This window comes from Podarcis vaucheri, assembly GCF_965113315.1.
Source record: "Podarcis vaucheri genome assembly, chromosome: 8".
In the NCBI taxonomy this organism is placed as follows: Eukaryota; Metazoa; Chordata; class Lepidosauria; order Squamata; family Lacertidae; genus Podarcis; species Podarcis vaucheri.
In genome coordinates this window covers 63,826,346-63,846,040 of record NC_138766.1, presented here as the reverse complement: position 1 = coordinate 63,846,040, position 19,695 = coordinate 63,826,346, and the positions used below count along the sequence as shown (strand labels likewise).

Sequence of the window (19,695 nt, the reverse complement as noted above, 5' to 3'; positions counted from 1 at the left end):
AATCCACAAAATTAAGGTAAAGAGAGGCCACGGAGAATTTACATTCCTAATATACAGGAAATGGTTGCGAATGTAAAAATACTAGGAAGACCTGACATTATTTGATAATGGGATTTTTGAATTCCAGCTCAGTCTTGTTTTAAGAGGTTTTACTAAGCATGGCATCAGAGAAGTATTGAATTTCAGGAATGCAGCATTAGAATTTAGCAATCAAGATACACAGAGCCAGATGCTGAAGTCCTCCCTTTGAGTGCCGCCAGCAGGAGCTGCATAAGGCGATCAGGATTTACCTTCTATAACCCTGTAATAAAAAGAAATATTAAAAGTGCAACACTGTGGAAAAGGGTTGTGATTCCCAAGAGAAAGCTTAAATTAAGACTCAGCTCACAGCACAATGTAAGCAGAATAAGCAGGCAACTGAATATAGCTGGTTGTTTTGCTTTTTTATTCTTTATTTAAAAAAGTAGACCACACATGAAAATTCACAATAGGCTGCTCATAGGTAGAACTGAACAGGATCGTGTAAGAAAATTCACAAGGAATATATGTAGTGAATGTTGCTTTGTGATGAAAAGGTCTTGTTCCATCAAAATGAATGGATGTTTGCCAAGGAACTATGGGAAACAATTGGAACGTGTTGTGTGAAACCCCCATGTAGTACGATGGAGAGAGTAGAGACAAGCCACATGCTTCCCTATGTGGGCGTGTTTACTTCGATATTGTATCTATGGAGTACAGTGGTACCTCCGGTTAAGTACTTAATTCGTTCTGGAGGTCCGTTCTTAACCTGAAACTGTTCTTAACCTGAAGCACCACTTTAGCTAATGGGGCCTCCTGCTGCCGCCACGCCGCTGGAGCATGATTTCTGTTCTTATCCTGAAGCAAAGTTCTTAACCTGAAGCACTATTTCTGGGTTATTGGAGTCTGAAACCTGAAGCATAAGTAACCTGAAGCGTATGTAATCCGAGGTACCACTGTACAGTCAAACATCGGTTCTCGAATGGCTCAATTTTTGAACATTTTGGCTCCTCAATACCGAAAACCCAGAAGTAAATGCTCCAGTTTTTGAACGTTTTTTGGAACCCAAACATCTGACGTGGCTTCCATTTTGAGCTTCCCTATTGAATTGAGGCTTCTGCTTCCGCTTTCAGCTTTTGGTTTTTGAACGTTTCAGAAGTCGAATGGTCTTCTGGAACGGATTACGTTTGAAAACCAAGGTTCCACTGTATTTCTTTGTGTGTGTGATGACCTTTACTTATAAATTAAGAAACTGCACTGCAGGATTCCTTAGAACAGAGCTGGGGATCTTGTGGGTCCTCCAGTTGTTGCTAGGCTTCAGGTTCCATCCGATCCAGAGCTGTCAACTTTTCCCTTTTCTTGTGAGGAAACCTATTTGGAATAAGGGAATTTCCCTTAAAAAAGGGAAAACGTTGACAGCTATGCAGATCCTGATGGCTAAATCCCAATAGTTCAACAATATCTGGAGGGCGACTCCCCAGATTTTACATCTCCAGAACTGAATTATAAGCACATATATAGGATTGAGAAAAGAGTTAGCGTGGAGAAGGTTGGCACCACAGGAAAAGGGGATCAGGGATTCACTAGACGTGGGACAAAGGTTCAAGAGTGCTCCCTGAAGTACAGAGAAAGTGCAACAACCAAACTAAACCTCATGCATTTGTTGAAAACAAAGAGGCAGTGAGCTTATGAAAATAGGAAACCCATTATAAAGTGCTGACTGTATCATTTATTTTGAGGCTGAAGAACACTGAGTGTAATTTTAAAAAATGTATAGAGTAAGAAGCAGCTAATTTAAAAATAATTCAAAACACATGTATATGTGTGTGATAAATAATTGGGTTGTGTGAAATATGGAAAATATGTGCAATTGTAAGGAAATAACACTCATAACTCATGAGATTACAAGCAGCCAAAACAGTATTACAGAGCCAGAAAAACCACTTACAAAGGGGAATAAAGAAATTCCACCAGTAATGGTTAAATGGGGTGTTTTATTCGTTTATAATATTTTTAATATATATTTTAAAGACGAAAAGCGAAGCAAGGCTATCTGCATCCGGGCAAAACTCATAATGCTGAAGAACAAAGGGAAAACGGGGCAAGGGAGCCTTGTGATCCTTTGCAAAGAAAACCCAAATTGTGTCTCCACTGCAGCAGAAATAAGACGAGCTGCAAACAACCTCTCCTCCCACCCCTATGACAAAGCTGTGCATTTTTTCATAACATTTTGCAGTTTAAAAAATTTGTTCCCCTCTCAAGATAAAATGGCATATTTTTTGACGCTAACATGATGTAATGCAGAGCCATGCAGCGAATTCTTTTGTGTTTAAATTATGCAAGTAGGTATTTTCTGTAGCAGGAAATTTGTTTAAAAGAAGGCAAGGAAGACTCTGAAATGTGTAAACCTGTATACTTGGTTTAGTTCCTGCGAGCATGAGGTGTTGGGGACTCAGTTGGGGCACCACTGCTCAGCATTACCTGCCATTAACGTTAGCTGCCATTGCAGTGTAGTGGGTAGAATGTTGGACTAGGATCTGGCAGACCAGGGTTCAAATAACTGCTCAGCCAGGCAAGTCACCTGGTCACCGTGGGCCAGTAACAGTCTCTCAACTGAACTGACCTCATTGGGTTTGTTAGGATGATAAAATTGGAAGGAAGAGAAATATGTATCCCAGCTTGAGCTCCTTGGAAGAAAGTTGGGCTATAAATGCAATACATAAATAAACAAATCTACTATATATTTTGGAAAATGTTTTCTCCACCCATTCTCCATGGGTTTGGAGGCCTTTCACGATATCGTTGCCAAAATCAGTACAAGGGTTCCTGAGGTGGGAGCAGTGGTTATCTATCAATGTCTGATGCCAGCTGCTATTTTGCATCAGGATAGTAGACTGAAATATTACTTTGGAGTGACTTTGCTTTATTTTTGGTGTGACAGGTCCAAATGCAGTATCCATTTAAAAATCACATTATGATTTTTTTATTTCTGTAAACTCCCAGGGAATGCTTGGCACATCCTACTAGTAAGTAAGTAAGTAAGTAAGTAAGTAAATAAATAAATGCTGAAGACCTACCTAGATTGCTCAGCTTAATCTTGGAGAATGTCAAAATTCCCCAAAGGAGCCTTAATCAAATTGGTGGCTTCCAGATGTGGTTGGACTTCCATTTTCCTCAGGTCTACCCAGTCAGAGATGATGGGAGTTGTAGTCCAAAACATCTGAAAGGCACCAGATTGAGGACGGCTGACCTAAAGCAGGCATAGGCAAACTCCAGCCTCCAGATGTTTTGGAATTACAATTCCCATCATTCCTAGCTAACAGGACCAGTGGTCAGGGATGATGGGAACTGTAGTCTCAAAACATCTGGAGGGTCGGAGTTTGCCTATGCCTGACCTAAAGGATAATGTACTGAAACGTTAAGAATATATTTGATGAGCCGCCTGGCACACCCAAGTCTACAATTTCATCCCACATCTGGGAAAAACATTATTCTTTTTTTTTGAAGCTGTACTTTCTTTTAAAAAAGAGTAGCGTTTTTCATATGAGATGGTTTAGCATAGGAATTTGTTGGTACTTCCTGTCTTCTTTGCTTATGAAATATTTTTATTTCTCTCTATTATGCTAATCCATGCTCCAGCCAGTCTCCATGACTTACCTTCTGTGGAGCCCTTCTCCCAAAATGATGATTAATGAAGGCCCTACTCATTAGAAATGAAAACAAACCTTTTTTTTGTCAATAGCAGCAAATTGTTCACGCCAACAAACCATCATCGCACATGCTGCAAAGGAGAAAGCAAATATGGCCTACTTTCTGATTCCAAGACTAATTAGAAAGGAATGCACCTTCCTTAGACTATAATGTGCCAAGGCATATGACTCTCTGCAGCACTTTTATTTCTGAATTCTTTACAAACAGAATTTCCCATGCGATTTTATTGTTCTCTAAATGTGAGGCTATGGGACAGCAATCTGAGGCCCCAGCCAGTGAAATGAAGTCCTTCCTTTCTTAAACAAACCTCATGTGTAACGGCATCCATGTGCCAAGCACAGGTCACTGCTCCAAAGGGCTTACAGTATAAGCTTTTGCATGGCATGGCAACAAAGCAAGTAGAAGTGAGTGGAGGCATTAAACAGGGCAGTCATTTGTGACTATCACATTACAGTTACTTAGGTTTTAATGTAGTAGGGCATGGGAACTAGGAGCAGTAATACCTGGACAGCTGGTTTTTCAATGCGGAGCTCACAGCCAGTGACCAAGAATGAGAGAGGGAGGGTGAAGCAGGGAGGTGGTTGTGCAGAACCAGGAACAGCAATGGGAGCATAGGATTGGCTCCACTGCTGCCCTTGTACTGCGCCAACCTCCCCCTCTTAACTACCAGCAGTGACCCATCCAAAGCAGGTTGGAAGGAGGTCTACCGTCTATGTGTCTATCAGTGTATGCATATAGCTCTCTTCTACCCAAGGTGGAACTCTGATTTGGCCAAAACTCCTCTTAATGTGTAGACGCTCTTCCTATGTAGTCCAAATGTGTAGATAGCATGGGGGTTCTCCAACTCTACAATTCTGTGATTCTGTGGATGTGTCAGTGTTGAGGGAGTTCTAGCCTATATGGTCCTGTTTCCCTCTCCCCACCCTACCATGTGTTTTTTCAACATTTGCAGGAGGGTCATCACAAACCCCCTAATATGAAGATGTACACAGTGATTGTATAACGAATTTTTAGTATAACCAGTCTTAGTTTAATGGTTAGAGCATTTGACATATGCTGGATAGACTCAGGTTGAAATCCCCATTCAGCCATGAAGCTCACAAGATGGTCCTGGAAGAGTAAAACCTTCATAGTCATACACATAGGCTCACAAGACTGTTTTGGGCATAAAATAGGTAGGGAGAAACCAGTCATACATCCTGAGCAACTTGGAAAGGCAGGATAAACAATATCCTAAAGCAAACCATTGTACCCCAAAAGGTTCTCAAGTTCATTTAGCACCAGATCTGTTGCAAGTGTACCTCAATCTTGCTCATTTGAACTGACCAATTGGACGGTTGCTTATTTGCAAAGTTCATTCGGCCCCCACGAAGCTTGTGCATACAGAGACTTAGCCTATTTCTTGTGTCTGCTTAGAAGTACTGATCGTCACCTGAGAAGACTTCACAGTGAATCTACTTATGTACATATGTTCCTTCCAACTTCAGGGGCCCATTGAGTATTTCAAGGCAGAACAGATCTTTTCGTTGTCAAGAGATTTGCAATGTGAAGGATTCACATGGGCCGGTATGTTTCACAAGCGCCACTGGCCATACCAATATGAGGTGCACTTACTACCCAATCTCTCTGGTTTCCCTATCTGTAAGTGCCTGAGGTGTAAAGGTATTTTGGCAGGATAAAGCTTTGTTATGTCATAGATGTATCATAAATTTAGGACATAGTTGCCATAATTGAAGTTTCTGCTCTGGAGAGATTCAAGCCAACCCAGCAGCAGAATTAATTATTGCCTCAGGAGAGAATCACCTGCCATATCAAGATCAAGTTCTTTAGGAAAGATAAATTCTAGAGTCTTACTAGCTTGCTATAGTTCATCTCTGTGTTCGGAATTCCAGCCTCGCTAAGTGTTTCATTTTGCTCTGATTTGAATATCATGCTTGAGGGCTTTTATACATTTTTTCTATGTAAATTGCCTCCTTCACGGAATTTACATGCATGTCAGAGTCTTCTGTTCAGGGCGCACCATTTCCAAACTGATCCGCCGTTGCTCTGCTATGCAGCCTCATGTTTACATAAAGTAAACAGCACAACGAGATATATCACAAAAGACACAAGAGTCAATATGACAGTTCTCACAAAAAGAAGACGTGATCAAAATGAGAGCTGACAGAGAGGCAAGATTTGCATTAGAAGAAAAGGGACTGGTTGGTATATTCACATACATCACTTCATTTCCCATCACTGAATGACTCAGAACAGAAGAAGGAAAGGGCACTGCCAAGGGCAGGGCTGGTGCCAAATTTGGCAGGGTCCTTTGTGCCCCCTGGGTGGGGGTCATCGGTTGCAGCATCCTTCCCTTCTCTTACCTTGGTGGTGTGAGGCAGCTGCAGCAAAAATAGCTGGTCTAGGTGACAAGCACTCTTTAATATCCACAAAATGACTCTGGGACCCCAGCAACTCTGGTGCAATGCAATGTCAGGCCCCCAGAATACTTGTGCAGGAGTTAAATGGTGAGTGGGGAGGGGAGGGCAGCGAGACATTTTATTTTTTGACAGCCAGGTCTAGCTTTCAATCACAGTGAATTGTTTTCACAGTGCACTCCAATCAAGTGATTTGGAGGAGGGGCGTTGTAGCAAACAAACGCTGTTATTCTTCACATGGGTCATCATTCTCATCTGAGTTTTGGCTATGGGCAGAGCAATGAATGTAAAGTTGACCTGTGTACAGTAGACTCCTTCCAGGGAAGTAAGAGGCGGGATCAAGGTCCGAGGACACATTTCAGCCAAAAGAAACCACTCAAGGAGGCTGCCAAGCAGGGCAAGTGAAGGGAATGACTTAGAGAGAGAAGTTGTGGCCTGGGCAAAGTCCTAAGGACCAGGCAGAGATGTGGAAGGGGCTGCATTTGGCTCATGGGCCTGAAGTTTCCAACCCCTGCTCTAGAATTTCATCCCATATCTGGGAAAAGCATTATTCAGTTTCTTGAAGCTGAGAACAGATTTTTTACTCCGGCCTTCTGCAGTGTTATAAACTTTGCTAAAGACCATGGATTAAAAATACTTAACAATACTGGCAACACTAAATACATTCTGCATACTCAGGTAGCATCCATACTGACTTTTGATGTTATTTGAAGGGGAAAACATGATCTGTATCATCAGCAGGAAAGTCAAAACTTCTTCAAATATTTTTATCTACCAAAGAGAACCTATGAGATGTTAAACACATTAGGAAACCAGAATAAAATTATGTTGCACTTTTAAGGTTTTGTTTTTTAAAAAAACAAAAACACAGAAAAAACTTTTCAGTTATTCATAGGAAAAGGCTTAGCTTTTTCAAGACTTAGGGAGAAAGCTGGAGAGAGAGAAAAATGATGAGATCTTATGACAATGCTTGTTAACAGTTTGTGCCATTGAAGTGAAGGTAGGCAAGGGCTGTCTGCAATTTCATGTGAAACCATTTTTTCTTTAATAAGGTTGGCTTTTTAAAATAAGAGTTGACTTCTTGTTTTAAAGTTTAGTGTACAAGGCTTTATCAAGGGAGAAAATGCTCTGACATATCTGAACATGGATAATAAATCTTTCCTTATTCCAAAATATCTCTGAGCTTATATGGCCTTGCTATCGACATATAAATTTAGATCAGGGTGTGTTCAGTGCTTGATAAAGGTAGGACTATTCAATTTCTTATTAAATATAATATTGTTCAAAGCTGACTGTCTCTTTAACTGTGGACAAACATAGGAAGAACTTGCAGTTGTATGAAGTTGCTTTAAACTGAATTAGATCATGGGCCAATTTAGCACAGTACTGGCTACGCTGACTGCTAGCAGCTGCCCTGGATTTCATTTTACCCTGATATATGTATATTTGTATCCATTAACTGGCTAGAAAACTGTGCTGCAAAATCCGAAGAAGAGCAAATTTCGAAGGGTGGCTGGATTTCGGTTCACATATTCTTTTGGGAAGTGTGAATTAGGTAGGTTCACCTTTAAATGTGAAATAACTAGCATTTCTACCCCATTCCTCCTCATGCCTCATGGTACTGCCTGTTAATCAGCCATGAGAAACCTGGGATTCCCAGAAGTACCTGATGCCACACACTGTAAATCAGGGGGTCCCTCTTTGTTAAGTGATCAGTTCTTATATATTCACCAGGTAATCACCTTTGTGAGGACCACCCAACACAAGGGAAGCTGCACACACCCCAGTCTCTAATTGCTTCCATATGCCAGGATTACAATACACTTCTTTTCCTCTGGATTCTCCAGCATTCCTTCCTCACCTCAAGATTCTTGTCTGCCCTCAGAACGGTTCCCTTTTCCACACACCTCCGTGGAGCCTTGTTTTCTGCTTCCTACACCTCTCCTTCTACAGCTCATGAACATCTGGCTGCCTTCAGGACCATCCTTGCATCATCACTCCATGTGGTGGATAGGTTTCTGTCATAGGTGTCTGCTTTGCACCATTGTTAAATTTATCTGCTGTTATTTTCTGCGTTCTTTTAAATTGTTTTTTTTTCTGAATTTTGTAGACCGCCTTCAGATGTGTGCAGAAGGTGATTCATTAATGAACAACAACTCATTTCCCAGTCTGCAAAGGTCAGGGGGGAAAAATACTTCTCTCTCTCTCTCTCTTTTCAAACATCAGAATGTCATCCCTGGTTATGTTTTTCTAGTTATGATGCTGCCTTCATTGCTGTCCTCGAATATGTAATATGGACTCTGCTGTCCTGAACTAAACAATCTTGTTTTTCATGCTCAGCTCCTTAGTGTTTTTGTTCAAAACATGCTAGTCTCACTTTACCAGCCTGCCCCCAGAGAAAAAAAACAAGTGTTGAAGAAGGAAACAATTGCTTAGTGAAACATTTGAACTAAATTTCCTACTCCACAGTCATTCATGTTCCAGATTGGCCACCGCCCTGAACATGCAGGTGTTTTTAGAGACATAGAAGGAACATAGGGAGCTGCCTTATACTAAATCAGACCATTGGCCCATCTATCTCACTGTCATCTATACTGTCTGACAACAGCTCTCCAGGGTTTGAATGCAACTGGAGATGTCAGACAATAAATTTGGGGCCTTCGATATGCAAAGCTGATATTCTAGAACTGAGCTACAGTCCCCCACCAAAAAAAAAAGGGTGCTGCAACTGAGCATGATAACAGAGCTGGTCTCTCCTTGGATGTAATTCAATTAAAATATTGTAACAATAGTCATGATAGCATTGCTGCCTCATTTGTTCGGATTACAAAACACAATTACTAAACTAGATGCAGCAACATAAATGAATGAATGCATCTCCGTCATGATTAAACTTTTGTAGATAGAAACTACTCTCTCAGTGTGTTGCAGACCAGCAAGACTATGGTACGGATGAGAGGGGTTAACTATTTTCTCCTCTTATTGTTTTCCCATTGAAAATTAACTTCAGAAGCCAAGCCTCTATTTGCTCCAAATAGAAAAACATAGGTGTAAACTGGGGTGGGGGTGGGGAGTCGATGACAAGATACTAAAGTACTATAAGATCTATATCTATATCTATAGGTGGTGACTGGTAGAGGCAGAGTTCGCTCACAAAGTCAGGCGGGTCTGCTTGTGAGCACTAAACAGTAGTCTCAGAATGGCACTCAAACTGATGCATATGGAGGCTTTTGGACCAGTTTCTGGTCAGTGACATGCTGAATATATGCAAGAATGCAGATTATAACCTAGATATGTAGGGACACAGTAGCAGTGGCTTTTCAGAGTCCTCATATTGTCTTTCTTGAAAGGTCTGGAAATATAGAAGCATGTCAAATCTTCCCAAGCTGACACAATTTAGAAATGCACGTTATTGTTTCAAGTTGATATTCTGCCTTCAAGAAAGGATACCAAAGTAACATATTGAAGTCATAAATTGCTGGTATGTCAATTTGCCTAGTATTATCTTCCATTATAAGCAGTGCTATTTTTCTAGAAAAAGAGATGCCAGAACTTGCCATTGACGCCTCCCTTGTTCTCTTGTAATGGCAATGGCGCCCACCTGAGAGGTTCCAGAACAGAGATCTAGTGAGTTCCGGCTGAAAAAACCAACCCTGATTATAAGCTTGATTTGGGGACAACAGATTATTACATAAAATAAGTGGATCTTCTCGGGAGCCCTGGGAATACTGAAGAATGAACAAAGGGTATACTTGTTGTTTTTTTAAAGACTTTCTTGATAGCTCCAGTCTCAAATTGCCCTTCAATTCAAAGTTTCATTTCAAGACATATCAGATATGCCATATGAACAATTAGTGGGCCTTGGTTGTAATAAAAATCTTTCTGATTGCTGCTTGTAGTAGTTGACAACTGCAAATAGTTCATGCTAGAAAAATGCATTGGACCCAATCCAACCATATGAATTGTGCAACCCTGTCAAACAAGGAGTAATCATGCCAGTGACTGTTTCTTTTTTTGGGGGGGGTGGGGTGGAAATAGGAATAGTGTGCAGAGTATAGACTTGTTTGTCCTCCTACTCCTCTCAGACAAATGAGCAAGCGGTGTTATACACTATTTTTGTTCTTATCTTGTCTTTTTATGTTGTGAACCACCCAGTGATCTTGGATGAGGGACAGTATACAAATTTAATAAGCAATAATGATAGCTAACACCAAGTCAGACTGTTGGTCTATCTAGTACAGAGTGGCCCTCACTGACTGGCAGTGGCACTATAGGGTTTTGAGGCAGGGGCCTCTCACAGGCCCACCTGGAGATGCTGGGTTGTTCAACCTGGGATCCTCTGTATGCAAAGATGATGCTCAACCACCGAGCTACAGCCCTTCCAGGGCTACAACCAGTGTTATCACTGGGAGTGGCAAAGTACATACAGTCCTGTCTGCCAGATGAATTTGGGGGGATTTGCTTCAGCAGCCACCTCTATCTCAGCATCATTACTATTGGTTTCCAGCTAAATCAAACATTATTTTACTGAGTTAGGATATGAAACTGCTGTAAATAAATGATCCAAAGTAAGTGGCTTGCAGTCTTTCTCCTCTTGTCAGCAGAGACTCCTGTAGGTTACAATCCAGTGTAGTTTGGGGCTAGAAAGGGCAACACTGACTGGCATTAAGCTGAAGGAGAGATTTATGCAAGGCTGTGATTAACATATGTTTACACATTGCTTTGCTGAAGTTCCACAGAGAGATATTGTGATTAAGTAGCAAGTGCAATTAATCAACCAGAATGGTGGAAGCACAGAAGATGACAGACTAATACAAGCAACCAAATCAACCATGAGATGATGTTAGAAATTAGCATATACCACAATCTTTCATATTTATTTGGTATTTTTTTAGCGGTTCACCTCTGAGGCAGAGGAAAACGAGGGAACTTCTAGAAAGGTGGTGGGCAAGATGCCTATCAGTTATTTTCTTTCCATTCAGGAGCCCTTCATAAGCATTCAAATGGATTTTCAGAAGATAGCTTTACATTAAGTTGTATACCATATACCACAGTATTTGATGGTTGGCATGATATTGAATAATATCTGTCAGGTGACATATAATAGCTGTGCTGTTGTTTTTTAAACTTATTGCAGGGGTAATCAATAGGGTGCTCTCTGGATGTTGTTTGACTACAGTTTCCATCATTCTGCACCATTGACTATGTGGGCTGAGGATGATAAGAGTTGGAATCCAACAATATCTGGGTCTGATACTTCTTGCATATAACTGATAAGATGCAATGCAGATACACAATAAGGTTTGATCCAGTGAAGCATGAGCACAGTGTCCACATGCAAAGAATCCTCCTGAGCTCAATAGAGTCATCTCCCACTTCACATCAGTCTAACTACACTGTTCTCACACTTGCTCAGGATTTGTGTATCTACATAGGTATCAGCAATCCCATGGTCTAGACATCCTGGTTTACTTAGGTCTTCCCTACTGTGTGCGTAGCTCTAATCTTTCTCTGCAATGCTGATCAATAATAGCTGTTACTTCACCCATTGGCTGAAAACACTGAAAGGGAGTTGCCCATACTGTGCTTCCTGGTTTTAATTACCACATTATTCCCTTGTAACAGAATATTATCCAGCAACCTCTTCAGGTGGGCCAACTGATGGACCATTCATAATGTCAATAACAAAACCATAGATATTTCTGTATCCCATAAATCCCACACGAGAGTTCTGTATCCCATTTGCACTCATTATTTCCCGCGCTAAAAAGTAAAGGTTGCTTATCTCTTTTTTTGCCTTTGGAATACAATTGGCAAAAATACCTGTTTGCAATAAAAAAGATAAACACACTATACATGCCATTGTTTTGCACAGACACAGCTCTATATTGGTACCAAAAGCAATTTAGTAATAGAAAATTAAAATGTTCAGTCTCTTGAGCAGTGAAACCACAAACTGGTTTATTGTTGCAGAAGGAATTTTTTAGGGTGTGGAATTCACATTCCTCCTGCTAAGGTTCGTTAAACACCCATAGCTGGATTAACAGACTCTCCAAGTGTCCCTGTTTTCCAGGGACGTCCCTGATTTAGAGAAGCTGTCCCGGTTTCTGATTTGATCCTGGAATGTTCCACTTTTCCTTAGGATGTCCCTATTTTCATTGGAGAAATTTTGGAGGTTATGGTAGGATGGAGAACATTGGAGAAATACTGGAAGGTATGGAGTTATCTGACCTCCGAGCTATTGGAAGTCAATCCTGTATTGGGAAGGTTTTTAAAAAAATGTTTAATGTTTTATTAATGTTTTTATATATGTTGGAAGCTGCCCAGAGTGGCTGGGGAAACCCAGTAAGATGTGTGGGGTGTAAATAGTAAAATTATCATTATGGAGTGGGACATCCCTGTTTTCATTGGAGAAATGTTAGAGGATATGGATGAATCATTATTCTAAGTACCATTTCAGCGTACAACTCCCCACAAAATTTGGCGCCTGGGTGGGTCACCATTCCTCCTTTTTGAAATGAAGTTTTGTTTAAAGCTAGGGAAGAAAGCACTTTAAAGAAAAACTAACTGAAGCAGGAAGAAGGAAGTTCAGGCGTGGCTGGCAGAGAAGATGCACATTCTGATACATACCGTTCCTTTGCTTAGGGAGCAAATGGGAGCTGAAACAGCCCGTTGGTTTTCAAAATGAACTGTGAGACCATGCCTAGACCATGCCCCCTTCCCGGGTTGTACCCTTAGTTGTCCCACTCCATGCCCTTCTCAAATGTTTCTTCCTAGCTGAAATGTGCCCTTGAACTGTGATCTTGCTTATCCTTTGACTGGATGGAGATTCGTATTTGTAGAACTCTCTGATTTATGTGTACTTGGAATGTAATCTACTGTACAAAGCTAATAGACACACCTATGGTTTCACTCATTTTGGCCTCTGGCCCCATCTAGTACTGGCATTTACCCTCCAGAATGAATGAACCCATGGTTCCGAAAAGGGTTCCTCATCCCTGATATAAACCCCCATTTGCTCCCTTGTTTCACAATTCTGATAAAGAAGTTGTTTTTTTTTAAAAAAAAAAACTTCTGTAGAAGCAGAACTGAAGTGCTAGCATTTCTCTGCCCCCTTTCCATCCAGAATTAGCCAACATTGCTGCAACCGTCTATTTATTTCATCACATGATTGTTTTAGTGTTATTTGAAGCACTATTTTGGAGCCAGACATAATCACATTATACAGTTCCCCACCTTATTAACTGGCAGAGAACCATTCCCCATTAGACAATTGATCCTGGGTAGATGAAGCCATTAAAAACAGCACTAATTAGCTGAAGATAGGAGACAGAAATGCAGGCTGTATCCTTTCCTTTCATGCTCCGGGAAGTTCATGTTCCAGACAAATAATAATTGATATGTACTCTTCCTTAATTGTGGATGTTAACAGCCAGCAGTATAATGACAGGCTGACAATCCCTGTCTAGCCCATTGTATGTTTAGTTTTGAATCCGTGTACCACTGACTAACATTTCTGGTTAAAACCTGGATTTCAGAGAATGCACTTACAACATTGTCATAATCAGAGGTGGGCAGACTACATTAGTTTTCCGAATTACATTTAATATGTGCCCGAGTGTCTGTTGTTTTGTTGGCTCAGAGGACTGGATGTTCATAATTATGACATGGCGAATGAGAATAGGAAAATAATGAGCAGCATGGAAAACCAAAAACACCTAAGCAGAGTCCTAAGTCGAAACAAAAGATAGCAGCCTTAAGTTCATGGTGTTGCAGGCCACAGGGCTAGGAAGTGATATATAAATACTGTATTAAGTAAAACGGCACTTTTACCACCCCTCAAAAAACCATCACCTGTAGCCGAATTCTTGTGTCTCATCTGCAGCCACACCCTGTGCTGCTCTAGTAACACAAGAATGTCTGAGGAGGGAGGAGAACCTAGGACTTATTTATTATTATTATTATTAAGAGTAGGAGCAATATTAGCAATAGCAGCTGGCACGGCTGTGCAGGTGAGGCTGCATTGGTCTCCTGTCTTCCCAATGTCACATGACACTACCATATAGCAATAGGGAGAAAGGACAGGCAGCAGGAGCTCCATGTGATCCATGCATGGTGCAGCATCAGATTGGCTCCGCTGCCTTGCCCCTCCCCTCTAGGTAAGCAGCAGCAACATGTGGAAAAGACAGGAAAGCAATGCAACCCCACCAGCCACTTCTTAGTGTTCGGGGGTAGTCAACCTTTTTATACCTACTGCCCACTAATGCATCTTTCTTGATGATAAAATTTCCTTACCACCCACCAGTGCTGCAGTAACATGTGCCATAGAACCCCCTACCGCCCACCTGGAATCCTGAAATGCCCACTAGTGGGCAGTAGGGATCAGGTTGGCTACTCCTGTTCGTATTAGTATTGATTGCAGGTTTTTATTTGTAATTTTTTGGTCTTGAGCCCAGAAATTTGCACGCATTTGCAAAGCACCAATAATGTGTTAGGTGCTGTATAGCATGCAAAAGTTACCAAATGACACCTTTACCAAAGGTGTCATGGACTCTGAAGATGCTCGAACTCAGGACGAAAGGGAGAAACGTGCTAAAAGGAAGGCACATTTGGCAAGCCCTCACCATGATCAACTCCTGCCTGGAAGCCTATGTCCCCACTGTGGAAGGACGTGTGGATCCAGAATTGGCCTCCACAGGCACTTATGGATTCACTGTTAAGACCATGTTCATGGAAGACAACCTTTACTCAGCTACGAGTGATTGCCAAAGAAGAAAGAAGAAGATAGCATGCAAAAGTTATGAAGTCCCTACACACACACACACACACACACACACACACACACACACACACTTGCCTTGAGTCCAGTTTGGACTGTTAGAAAATATATCAGGAAGCGCAAGACTGAGACAGTGAAACTAGAAAGGTACAAAGTGGTGCCTAGTATGTCTACCTGCTCAGTCTGAAGAGTGGTCTCATCCCAAGTACACAGGGAGGAATGAGCCGATCAATATTCTAAAACTATGTAGGGCAGATGCACCCTAAATATGCAATTTAGGAGTGGGAGAAGAAAGGGAAGTGGCATGTGGGATAAATGGAATGTTGTATATCTGGGTTGACATTAGGATAATTCTTCTGTTTTATTTATACTATGCTATTCAGAATTACTCATTATCAGAGAAAACAGCACACAACAGATACTCTGTTTGACTGATTGTACCTTTGAAGAAGCATCAGATTAATACAACCTGCATAAGGGCCAAGGCACAAGGACATTATGATTCAAAGAAATAGGAGATAATTGGAATCTGTCCTGATGTATGTCCAAATGTGGAAAGCCTGATAGCTATTAACGAAACAGGAAATTTAATGTCAAATATCAGCATTCAGCAAACTCTTCAAAACTAATGAGTTAAGCTGTTAAGATAAGATGTTTCTCCGTTTATAAAAGGGCAAGAAATAAAACTACTAACTCCGTGAAATAAAACGATGAAGGCTGAGGCAGTGTGTTATGGAGACTGGCTGTCTACTCTTTACAAAGTGTAAGTCTTTGGTCAAGCAAATGTGGAACAAAAAGCCATTACCCAAGAACCCTAAGAGACCTGTAATAACCCAAGTTAACATGAAGTTATAGGGCATGATTTTCTTTTCTAATGAGGAACAGGGGGAACCCCTGATGCCATAGTAGTGCCTGAATGGGAGACCACCAGGAGCCCAATATAAGCCACTCTGAGCTTTCTAAAAGCACCGGGAGCGCATATTAATAGAAAATGGAGCTACCCCAGATCTCACTGATGAAGATGTATTACCTGCAAGGCAGACACATTAAAAATACACAGTAACTTTGGAAGCCTCAACCCATGTCTGACTTCCTCACAAAGATATATGCCTTAGCAATTTCTATGTAACATTTCTTTAGGAAGAAGAATTCCCTTACATGGCACAGCAACAAACGGAAGTTTACCATTTATAGTGGGCACCAGGTTATTACAGCTCTTTGTCAAATGTACATCTGTTCCAAAAATGTACTTTCAAATATTTGTTTCTCACATTCACACATTACTGTATATTTTTAGGTACACACATACACGTCATAGGCATATACCCCAACCCTCAAAGAGTATCTGGTACCATGTGGGTATAGTGGTCATGTGCAAAAGGATCCTCACGGATCCCAAAAAGTTTCTTCTGCCTCTACTGCCTGTGCATGAGTGTGCATACAGAAACCTATGAAGCTGCCTTACACAGAGTTATGCCATTGGTCCTTCTCGCTCAGTATTGCCTACAGTGATTGGTAGGCAGGAATCTCTCCCAGTCCTACCTAGAGATAGTTGGGGTTGAAAATGGGACCTTTTCATGCAACACCTGAGCTGCAGTGGACCATTACAGAGATCAGATGTGTGGGGAGAGGGCCGGACACAACTCTTCCATCCCAAGCTTCTTCTGGTCAGCCAAGTGTCATGAGTTGAGGTCTGGAGGGCATGTACAGACCACTCATTGCTGCCTGGGCATGTTGCTTGCATGCATTTCTCTGTGCTTGAGAGGAGAAAAAGGGCTTTGTGGAGCCCTATGAACACCCCCCCCCGGTGAAATGGCATTGTTTCTGCACAGAGGATTATAACCAAGGTGTAGAGACGTCCATCGTGAGTGTCTTTAAATGACAAGCAATAAAAAGCTCCTATAAAAGGAAACCAAGAGACAGTATATGTGTGGACACTCAGAAAAAGAAGATTATGAGAAATCATATATATATATATATATATATATATATGCTTTCGTAGATTTTCTGTTCCAGTAACAAGAAGCCGAAAGCACCAGCCTGAAGATGACGAGTGAGACCTCGTCGAAACGTCGCACAGACACCCCGACTCTTACACGGGAAGACACCCGAAGACACCAAAACCTGCATATATATATATGCAGGTTTTGGTGTCTTCGGGTGTCTTCCCGTGTAAGAGTCGGGGTGTCTGTGCGACGTTTCGACGAGGTCTCACTCGTCATCTTCAGGCTGGTGCTCTCGGCTTCTTGTTACTGGAACAGGCTCTGTTCCAGTAACAAGAAGCCGAAAGCACCAGCCTGAAGATGACGAGCGAGACCCCGTCGAAACGTCGCACAGACACCCCGACTCCCACACTCCCACACATATATATATTCCTTGAGTGTCCACTTTTGCAGGCTGTCTCTCAGCTTCCATTTACGAGAGCTTATTTCTCTTACTTGTCATTCAAAAACACCCACTAAGAGAATGAATAAATGCCATGAAAACTAGCAAGATGACATAATGAATGAGTTACTGTAAATGCCTCCAGCATAAAACAATTATGTACCTGCTATTGTCAAAAACATTCAACATTTTCTTTTGTTGAAAAGGAAGCAGCTATAAATTATTCACAGGGGCACTGAAAGTACTTCTTTTTTCTTTTTGGTTGCTACCAATTAATTTTTCCCTGAACATCCCCAGATATTTAGTTAAGGACAGAAAATTTACATGCAGAGTTTTGATTTTTCCATGGGGTTATCTAAATGAACATCCTTTTGTTTAAAATATAAAAAAATGACATTTGCGATGTGGAATGGTGAAATACCAACTTGCATCTGTGAGCTGAGCACTGTTATAGGGGGTAATTTAGGCTGTGTTTTGCAACAGCAATGCAAAGCAAAGTAAAAATAAGAGCATTGCAAAACAATATATGTTGGTGTTCACGTTGCCCTTGTTTTATTTAAAAAAGAAATTAATAAAAACTAGGGAAATTGAATCAGATCATTATAATGTTGACTCAAGAGTGAATGCTTATTGATCGATCGATATGAGCACTTACAGTCACTATTTTCGGATGGGATTCAATCACGTAACAGCAAATTCAGGTTTCTCATTTATAGTCGATGGAGACTCTTGTTCAACAAACTCGCTTCTCCAAAAAATTGGACTTTTCACGATAAGGAAAGTGATGGGAAAATGCAGTGGAAAGTGTGGGATAACACTGGTTTGACTCAACGTCATCTAACCCACCCACAAACAAATCAGGATTTAATGGTCATTCAATAGCCAACATCGTATAATCTCCCTGCAGCGTATAATCTCCCTGCAAGAGAAAGCTCAATAAACAGGTTGTCTGGACATGCTATCTATCTATGTCTGAGAAGAAGCAGGGGCCTGGGAAGGCAGGTGGGAAGAAATTCTCAAAATTCTCAGGGAGAAACGTCTTATGAGGTAAAATGTTTTCATCCTCAGACTTAGTTGTGCCAGTGCCACAAAACTACAACAATCAGAAGCCTGCAGCCTGCCTTATTGAAGACACCTTCAATTGAAGACACATCATTCAAGGCATGGTGTGTGTGTGTGTGTGTGTGTGTGTGTGTGTGTGTGTGTGTAAAAGGGTGGCTTCCACTGACCAACCCAGCTGGCTACAACTGTTGTAGTATCGTCACTGCCTGAGGCAGTTGCTAAAGAAGATTTTTATTTTTTAGTTTATTTTTCACCTTCCTCCCGACATACATTGCAAGAGTCACAAATAAAAACACACAATCAATAGAAATATTTAAAAAACAATTAAATAAGTAACCCTATAAAAGTGTGTGTGTGTGTGTGCACGCGCGTGCACACACACACAGATAGAAGTATAACATTCACTGTCAGAAGACCCTGTCACAACACCCAGTTAGTGGCCAAATGCCAGTCAAAACAAAAGTCTTTGTCTGCTGGCAAAAGGAAAGTTGAGAAGGGGGCAGTCTAGCCTCCCGTGGAGGGGGAGTAGCCACTGAGAAGGCCCTCTCTCATGTCCTCAGCAAACGTGCCTGTGAAGGTGGCATGGCTGAGAGATTTTTTTGTAGCAAAACATACAATGCCACTGATGCTTTCCTGGTAAGCCCTCCCCTCCTTCCCAAAAAATGTTTGAAAAATTATTCTGCCCCCTGATAAAAATGGCTGAGATGTTCCCATTCCCTTTCAGATTTCCAGTCTACTTCCACTCCATTTCAGTGGCTGACCACAGCTTCTAGTACAATGAGGGCAAACTTTTCAAACGCCTACAGGTTCCCCTTAGCTGTCTCTCCCTCTGTAAGATAAATAATCCCAAATGTTTTTAGCTTTCCCTTGCAGGGAGAATGCTCCAACCGCTTGCTCACTTTGATTGCCCTTTTCTGTACCTTAGTGTCTTGTTTTTGTCCGATGATGCAGTTTTGCCCCCCCTCCCTTCTTTCCACCTTGGGACAAGAAGGAGCCTTGTCTGGCGTTTCATCTCCGTAACACCTGGAAGGCTCCATTTGTTTGGACAGGCTCACTCTGACAGGATTCAAGAACTCCCCGACTTAGGCATAATTAGTCATTCATACAACTGAGGAACTGGGTATATACATTTATAACAATTTAAGATGAGATGTTTCTTAAAATAATTCTGGAAATGTGCTTAATTATTAGGTACTAATGCCAATGCCAATGGCTTACAATATGATACCGTAATGACTTCCCAGCAAACAATGGGGGAAGTGAACACTTCATCATTGTAAGCTATTTAGAAGACCCTGTCTAATATTAGTCTACGACTACTTA

At 41.3% G+C, this 19,695-nt stretch overlaps 1 long non-coding RNA gene across 1 annotated transcript in view; it reads left to right on the top strand.

Moving 5' to 3' along the window:
- The window catches only part of LOC309538523, a 65,953-nt gene extending 46,798 nt beyond the window's left edge, over positions 1–19,155 (top strand). Inside the window, exon 3 of the long non-coding RNA XR_014222270.1 lies at positions 19,097–19,155. This is a non-coding gene — a long non-coding RNA (uncharacterized lncRNA). The remainder of the gene's footprint in view (positions 1–19,096) is intronic.
- Positions 19,156–19,695: the final 540 nt, after the last annotated feature.